The sequence below is a fragment of the Lontra canadensis genome, unplaced genomic scaffold (assembly GCF_010015895.1).
Source record: "Lontra canadensis isolate GAN:19392208 unplaced genomic scaffold, GSC_riverotter_1.0 scaffold187, whole genome shotgun sequence".
In the NCBI taxonomy this organism is placed as follows: Eukaryota; Metazoa; Chordata; class Mammalia; order Carnivora; family Mustelidae; genus Lontra; species Lontra canadensis.
This window is the reverse complement of record NW_022631181.1, coordinates 138,345-146,852: the sequence shown is the minus strand read 5'-3', so window position 1 is coordinate 146,852 and position 8,508 is coordinate 138,345.

Sequence of the window (8,508 nt, the reverse complement as noted above, 5' to 3'; positions counted from 1 at the left end):
AACCTGGGGTCCAGTCTGACCTGAACAGTCCGATGTACCTGCCTGTCACCACTTGGAGCACATTTCACAGCAGTCGCAACCCACCTAAATGCTTGTGTCCTAAAACCCAATGCCCATCTTCTCCAAAAACCCTAGCACACAGTTGTTGAGAGGTTCTCATTCATGCCAGAATAAATATTCATTTTGTGCCCAGCATGGGCCGTGCACTGTGTTAGGTAGGAATTGTGGATCAAAGTTATGAACAATACAGCAAAATTTCTGCTCTCCTGGTGCTGGCATTCTGCTTCAGGAGACAACACAATAATACACAAATAAGACAATTTCAGACACTCATAACTAGAAATGAAGAAAATAAAATGTCAGAGTGTCAGAGGAGGACAGAGGGAAATAGAAGGTAGGAGGTTGGGGCAATAAGTACCTATGAAGAGCAGAGACCCGAAGGGGACATAGGTGACAGCCAGAGCGGCTGGAGACTGTGCAAAAGCCTTAAGGTGACAAAAAGCCTGATATGTGCAAGCAACACCAGGGGACCAGGGGAGGGAAAGGGAGTGGAGAGATAGGAGTTTAGTTCAGGGAGAAGAGCAAGGGCATGTTGGGTTGGGTAGGGGGTGGTATAGAGTGTGGATTTTATCCTAAGGGCAATGAGAAATCACTCATGCTAGAAAAGTAATGGCCAAACTGTAATAAATATTTTAAATCTAATCTTTCAGGGGGGCAGATGGGAGAAGAGATTGTTCTAAGACAAGGGTATAACCCAAGTACAATCAGGAAGTGAGGGGGTCTGAGGGAGACAAAGCTATCATCATTCTTGCTCATGACACAGACCCTGACATGCCCCATCAAGTCAGATCTCTCACTGATAGGAGCCCGAGCCATCCACTTTGGCTTGTTCCCACCCCACCCAACCTCACCACCTCAGGCATCCTAAGATACCATCTCCTTGAAGCCTCGCCATCCCGCCCAGCACCCTGGCCCAGCGCCAGTACCCCACCCACATTTCAGACACCTCCGTCAATTCCACAGAGAGATCACAACCTACAATGAGGACCTCCAGCATCAGACAACACCCTGATTTCTCAATTTGCTCCATCCTAACCAAACCACCCAGAAACTATGGGTAACACAAGACTTTCAAGTCTGTAAGAATTGTCTGACCATGGGACATTGAACGTGCTGAGAAAGGTCATTGCTCCATGTTAATGGAATATTTTCAAAGTTTATCTACCCATCTTGTCTACCCACCCATCCATCCATCCAACATGTTTTAAGTGCCTGCTCTGGAGGGGGGGTTTCCATACCTTATAATAGGGATTGGGCTGATCCCAGGGGCTAGCTACTAGCAGAAATGGATGCTATAAGCTATGTGTTATACAATAAGGAGGGATGGGGACTGAGGAGTAGGGGTGATGGGGACTGTGGAGTAGGGATCACATGGCCCATTTAAAGGGCAATGTGGGGGGCTCCTGGGTGGCTCAGATGGTTAAGCATCTGTCTTTGGCTCGGGTCATGATCTCCAGGTCCTGGGATCGAGCCTCAAGTCAGGCTCCCAGCTCAGCAGGGAGTCTGCTCCTTACTCTCCCTCTGCCCCTCCCTACTGCTTGTGCTCTCTGTCTCTCTTTTTCTCAAGTGAAAATATAAAATCTTAAAAAATAATAAAAAATAAAGGACACTATGGGCGTGCCTGGGTAGTTTAGTGAGCTGAACATCCAACTCTTGGTTTTGGCTCAAGTCATGATCGCAGGGTCGTGAGATGGAGTTCCCTGTCCAGTTCAGCACTCAGTTAGGAGTCTGCTTGTCCCTCTCCCTTTGCTCCTCCCCCTGCTCTTCTCTCTTTCTCTTTCTAAAATAAATAAATTAAGTAAATCTTTAAAAAGAAGCAGCAGCTAATCACTTTGGGGGAAACCAAGGCAGCTCAGTGGCTCTAAGGCTTGTCTCTCACGACAAGGTAGAGAAGGCTAAGGTTCCCAGTGATCTCCTGGGAAGAAAGGGTCCAGAAAGATCAAACCCTTCCACCTCAGGAAATATCAGATTATTCCTCATTCCTAGCTCCTCACGTCCCTAGCAGAAAGTTCTGGCGAGGAGTAGAAGGAAGCTCTAGATCAGTGGTTCTCAAACTTGAATAAACATCAGAATCCCAAGGGCTTTGTAAAACACAGACTGCCAGGTCCCCACCCCCCATCCTGCTCATGTACAAGCACTCTCTCTCACTCTCAAATAAATAAATCTTAAAAAGTATATTTAAAAAATAAAGGACACTGTGACTATTCGCCTGGCCACTCATTGCCCAGAGCTGTTAACATTTCAGCTTTCCTAACAAGTGAGAAAACTAGATTAGAGGTAAAATCTGATTTTTAGATGTTGGCAATGATTTCAAAATTAAAAAAAAACCACTATGTAAGCCACACAGAACATTTTGTTTCCTTTTTTTCTTTTGACATAATCTCAAACTTACAGAGAAGTTGTGAGTACAATTCAAGTAACTTTATACCCCTGAACCATTGGAAGTTTGTTGATACAATGCGCATCACCCTGACTAGTTCAGTGCGTATTTCCTCCAAACAAGGGTGTTCTCCAATGGAATCACAGTACATCCATCAGTGCTGGAAATTAACACTGATTCATCATTACCATCTAAAGCTCAGACCCATTCAGGTTTCACCATTTGTCCAAATGATGTCCTCTGTAGCAAAAAGGTCCACTTCAGGATATCGTGTTGCATATGATTAGTTGTCTTGTGACATCTCTTGACTCTTTTTCAATTTGGAATATTCCCGAGTCTTTCTTTGGCTCTTATGACCTGGATACTGTTAAAGAGACAGTGTAGTGGGGCGCCTGGGTGGCTCAGTTGGTTGAGCCTTTGCCTCAAGTCATGATCCCGGAGTCACGGGATCAAGTCCCACATCAGGCTTCCAGCTCCATGGGGAGTCTGCTTCTCCCTCTGACCTCCACTCTCATGCTCTCTCACTCTGTGTGTGTGTGTCTCTCTCTCTCTCAAATAAATAAATAAAATCTTTTTAAAAAAGAGAGAGACAGTGTAGTTACTTGGAGAGTATCTCTCTCTTTATGTTTGTCTGATGTTTCCTCTTAATTAGATTCAGGTAATTCATTTTTTGAAAGATTTTATCTATTTTATTTTAAGAGAGAGAGAAAGAGTGGGGAGGAGGGGCAAAGGGAGAGAGAGAGAGCAAGAGAAGCAGACTCCTGGACTGAGCAGGGAGCCCGACTTGGGACTCTATCCCAGGACCGTAGGATCATGACCTGAGCAGAAGTCAGATGCTTAACTGATTGAGCCCAGGCACCCCTCAGGTCATGCATCCTAGATTCTATTTTTTAAATAATCCTTAACCCAACATGAGACTCAAACTCACAACCCCAAGATCAAGCGTCACACGCTCTACTGACCAGACCAGCCAGGTGTCCCATGCGTCTTAGATTAGAGGTGGAATGTGGATTCTATACATCATTAACAATCGCAGAAGTGATGCCGTGCCTTTCTTGTTGCATCATAACGGGTGACGCCTGACCTCAATTTGTCCCACTTGGTACTGTGAACTTCGGTCACTGAATGAGGTGGTGTCTTCCAGGCTTCTCCACTGTGCAGTGAACCTGCTCTTTTTCTCATTAAGAAATAATTCATAGGGAGGTACTTGGAGACCAGGTAAATGTCCCACCTCTCATCAAACTTTCCATTGGTGTATGTCCGTAGAGACTGATGTAAATGACTCCATGGGCTACAGTACGTTACTGCTTTTCTTTGTTTAGGTGACAGTTCATCCCAGATTGGGCTTGTGATGGCCCCTGCAGGTGGGCTTCTGTGTCCTTTCGACATGTCACTCATTCTGTGAGCACTTCCTTACCCACTAACACAATATATGTGTCCTTTCCCTGCCCTAGGCCTGAATACAGCCATTTCTCCAAAACACAGAAGTCCCTCTTTGTGGAGAACAGTATTCAGTATTCAGTATTCAAGATCTATATGTGCTTCCTGTTATTGGGGAGTCCCTGCTCCTAGATCTTCTCCGTGGACAGAATTACACATGTGTGTGCACACCCATGTACACACACATTTATGTCAATATTTGTCTCCATTTTCCTCTATAGTCCTCTGTTATATTAAGGACCATGAGTTTGGGACGCCTGGGTGGCTAGGGCAGTTAAGCATCTGCCTTTGGCTCAGCTTATGGTCCCAGGGTTCTAGGGTCGAGTCCCATATCCGGCTCCCTACTCAGCGGGGAGCCTGCTTCTCCCTCTGCCTGCCTCTCCCCCTGCATATGCTCTCTCTCTCTCTCTAACAAGTACATCAATAAAATCTTAAAAGAACAACCACCACAAAGGAAAAAACCATGAATTCATCCTAAGAGATCCAATTACAATCCAAGTCCCCAGAGCTAATTACCGTTTTTCCCCTTTCCACACTGGTAACTCCCTTGTCCACTGAGAAACCTGGTGTTCTTGTTGTTTTCAGTGTGTTTGCTTATTTGTCCCCATATGTGACAATTTCTTAATGTGGATGCCACCCTCCCTGTGACAGGGATGCCCTTTCCAGCCCACTGGAGCTCAGACACTTCATACCAGGCTGCGTTTCTGTGAGGATGCTCTCCTCTCTCCCATGAGTTCTGGTCCCCATGGTGGTACTCCTCCCACCCCATGTGGGCTAGGACACTCTCTGCAGGGTCAGCATGTCCCCTCTCCTTGTTCCCCCACTGTTGATGCTTACCTTGCTGAGACCCACCTATGTCTCTTGGGTTGAATGGCTCAAGAACAGAAGGGAAGGGAATGGAAGGGAAAGGAGGAGACACGAAAGGAAGAGGGGAGGGGCCGCATGGTGTGTTTACTCTGAACCAAAGAGAGTGGAGGATGAAATCAGCAATAAGTAAAGTGTTATGGGGGACAATTCAGCCAGACACAGAGGAACTACCTCATCTTTTCGCACTGTTGGGCCATCCTATTTGCTCCGTCTACGGCATACTCCCTCTTGAGCTTATCTGCAGGACCAGCTTAGCCAGCGGGAGTTTACTCTTGTGATTGGAACTGACCCAGTGGGGCTGAGGTGTTCACCCTGCACGGTTTCATCATCTTCCCGAGCCAGCCCCACCCGGGGTTAATAGCTTCTTCCCAAACTGAATCATCCAATCCTGGTTACTCAGACTGTCTCTCCCCAATGGGATCTGTTGGGATGGATAAAGTAGGTCAAATCCATGGTCTTTTTGACATTTTATCCCCCAGCCTTCCCGCAGGCAGCAGTAATAACAACAACAACAACAACAACAACAACAACAACAACGATGATGACAGGTCCTGTTTTCTGAGCATTTACTGTGTTTGAAGCCCAACACCTCCACTCTCTAGCTAGGTGGCTGTGGACAAGTCACTTCCTGTGTGAATTTCCTGGGGCTGCCGTATTGCAAAGGCCCACAAGCCTGGTGGGTTAAAACAACCAAAAATTTATTCTGTTTCAGAGGCCAGAAGTCTGAAATCCGTATCACCAGGGCAAAATCAAAGTGTCAGCCCCATGGCATGTCCTCAGAAAGTTCTAGAGGAGAATCGGCTCCTTGCCCCTTCTAGCTTTTGGGGGGTCCGGGCATCCTTTGGCTTCAGGCTGCACAGATCCAATATCTGCCTCTGTCTTCACATAGCTTTCCTGGTGGGTGCACAGCACCCCCATCTCTGTCTTATAAGGGTGCTTGTGATGGCGGTTAGGGCCCACCCAGGTAAGGCAGGGTAATCCCTCCAGCTCAGGATCCTTAACTCGATCACATTTGCAAAGACCCTTTCCCACATAAGGTCACATTGAGGGGTTCCAGGGAATGAGAGCCCTTCTCTTCGGGGACACATTCGTTACTTAGCCTACCACACTTTCCCTCTCTAACCCTCCATGTTCTTGTTGGGGGACCAGATTCTCCTGTCCCTTCAAGGTCCTCGCTGGACCAAGAATCAAGTTGATGTAAGCCAGATTAACAGGAGAAAATCAGATTGAATTTTGTATGTATGGGGGAATCCACATAGACATGGAAATTCCAAAGACAGGCACAGTGAACTGTATGTGTCATGCTGAACTAAGGAGAAGGGGTAGGGGGTCTGGGACTTTGAAGAGAAGGAATGCAGTTTAAAGGAAGATGAAAAAGAGTAAATATTTGGAGGCTGCCTGGGTGGCTCAGTCGGTTAAGCGTCTACCTTTGGCTCATGTCATGATCCTGGGGTCCTGGGATCGAGCCCTGCGTCGAGCTCTCTGCTCGGCGGGGAGCCTGCTTCTCCCTCTCCCTCTGCTGCTCCCCATGCTTGTGCTTGGTCTTTCCCTGTCAAATAAGTAAATAAAAATTTTTAAAAAGAGTAAATATTTGGTAAACACATTTGCTGGGCTGCTTGGGAACAACGGGATATTGGAGAGGACTTTGATCCAAGTGGCCTTCCTGGGTCCCTCCCTGTCCACCATACCTTGTTCATACCATAACGTGGTTATATATGGTGCTAGCTCTCTTCCTTGAGCAGGTCCTCTATCTAAATTATTTTTAGGCAGTTCCAGCAGGGATGGGTGGGAGGTAAAGCACTTTTCCTGAAGCCGCTGGGGTTTGATGGCTTTTTTTTTTTTTTAAGATTTTATTTATTTGACAGAGAGATCACAAGTGGGCAGAGAGGCAGGCAGAGAGAGAGGAGGAAGCAGGCTCCCTGCAGAGCAGAGAGCCTAATGTGGGACTCGATCCCAGGATCCTGAGATCATGACCTGAGCTGAAGGCAGAGGCTTAAGCACTGAGCCACCCAGGTGCCCCCGGTTTGATGGCTTCTTAACTCCCCATCATTTCATGCCGATGTAGCCAATCCTGGAGTGACCCACCCTTGGCCCCTAGGGTCTCATCAGTAAAACAAGGCTGGTAGGTCATGGTCATGACCTCTCAGGGCTGATGTGAGGGTGAAGGGGTTAATGTGAATCAGGCAGTTGGCACGTTGGCAGGGAGGCAGCCCTCGATGAATGGGGTGGTTATTATGAATTGATTTCTTGAGTTATTTCCACCCAGGACTGGAAGTCCTGGGGGTAATTGATTCCAGTGATGTCCCCTCTCCAACTGCCAGGTTTTCAGCAGGACTAAATGTGCCAAATGGGCTTTGTTGAGCCAACTCCTCTGAGTGTGAAGAGCCACCATGCCAACCCGCCTTGCCAACCCGCCTTGCTGTTTCCAGGGCCCGTCTGCTGCTTTTCCCTAATTAACACACAGGCGACACCCACCAGCAGGCCCGCTTGCTGCTGTCCCAGGAAAACGGCACAGCATCCTGCAACTCAATATTTGCACAGTTTTTCAGTTACTGGATGAAAATAGTATTGGGGGCATTAAAACAGCACAGAGCAGAGGAAAGGGAAAATACCACCTCATTCTTATACCCACTCATGGCGCAGTGCTGGGGGGGTGGGTTTGGGGGGAAAATGCTGCCAGCAGACCCAAGCATTGTGTCCCTGACACAACACTTCACGGTAAATGACCACTGTTAGCTGGAGAAATAGAAAAATTGAAAGCTGGTCTCCTTCATCCCACATCACTTCTTGAGGTTCTCCCTTCCTTTTTTTTTTTTTTTTTTTGAAGATTTTATTTATTTGACAGAGACATAGAGAGCACAAGTAGGCAGAGTGGCAGGCAGAGAGAGAGAGAGAAAAGCAGACTCCCTACCAATTAGGGAGGAGCCCAATGCGGGACTCGATCCCAGGACCCCGGGATCATGACCCCAGCCGAAGGAAAATGCCTAACCGACTTAGCTACCCACGTGCCCGAGCTTCTCCCTTTTCTAACAGGAATAAATCATACTCTGAATCTGAGCATCTCAACCTGAGACAAGGGAACCGACAGGAACACAGACTCTGCATTCTGGCAGACACAGGATCAAACACTAGGTCTACCACTTCCAGCTGCGTGACCTTGAGCAAATGACATTATCTCTCTGAGCCTCTATTTCCTCATCTGCAAAATGGAGATCCTAATGACACTTCCTTCAAAGTGTCAAGGACAATGCTCAGGGAGATGGCATATTTAAAGATTCACCTAGGACACATATTGGCACTTGACAGAGGTCCTATGGGGATGCCAAGGGTGATGTTGCTGACTGTCAACATGCCCTCCCTGGCTCTCAGAAATTCGGGATAAAAGCAGGGAGTCCAGGAAAGTGGAAAGCACCCAGGCCCACCTGTCAGGGGACCCGAGATCCGGATCTAACCCTGTGTACTGGTTTCAAGACTTGACGTCCGTCCCTCTTTGAGCCTCATTTTCCCTGAGGGTAAAGGGAGTAGGTCTGGCCTGATAATTTCAAGGTCCCTCCCTCTGTTACGAGCACGCTATGAAGACACACACACACACACACATGCACACACACACACGAAATATGTCTTTCCACAATGACAGCTTTATTCAGTCCTAAAGCCAGGTTCACATAATTACAAAGCAGGTTCAGGATTTCAAAGTCAATGACATTTCACCGCATGACTGACTTGGCTTCTTACACAGCACGCAGAGCAGAACACGACAC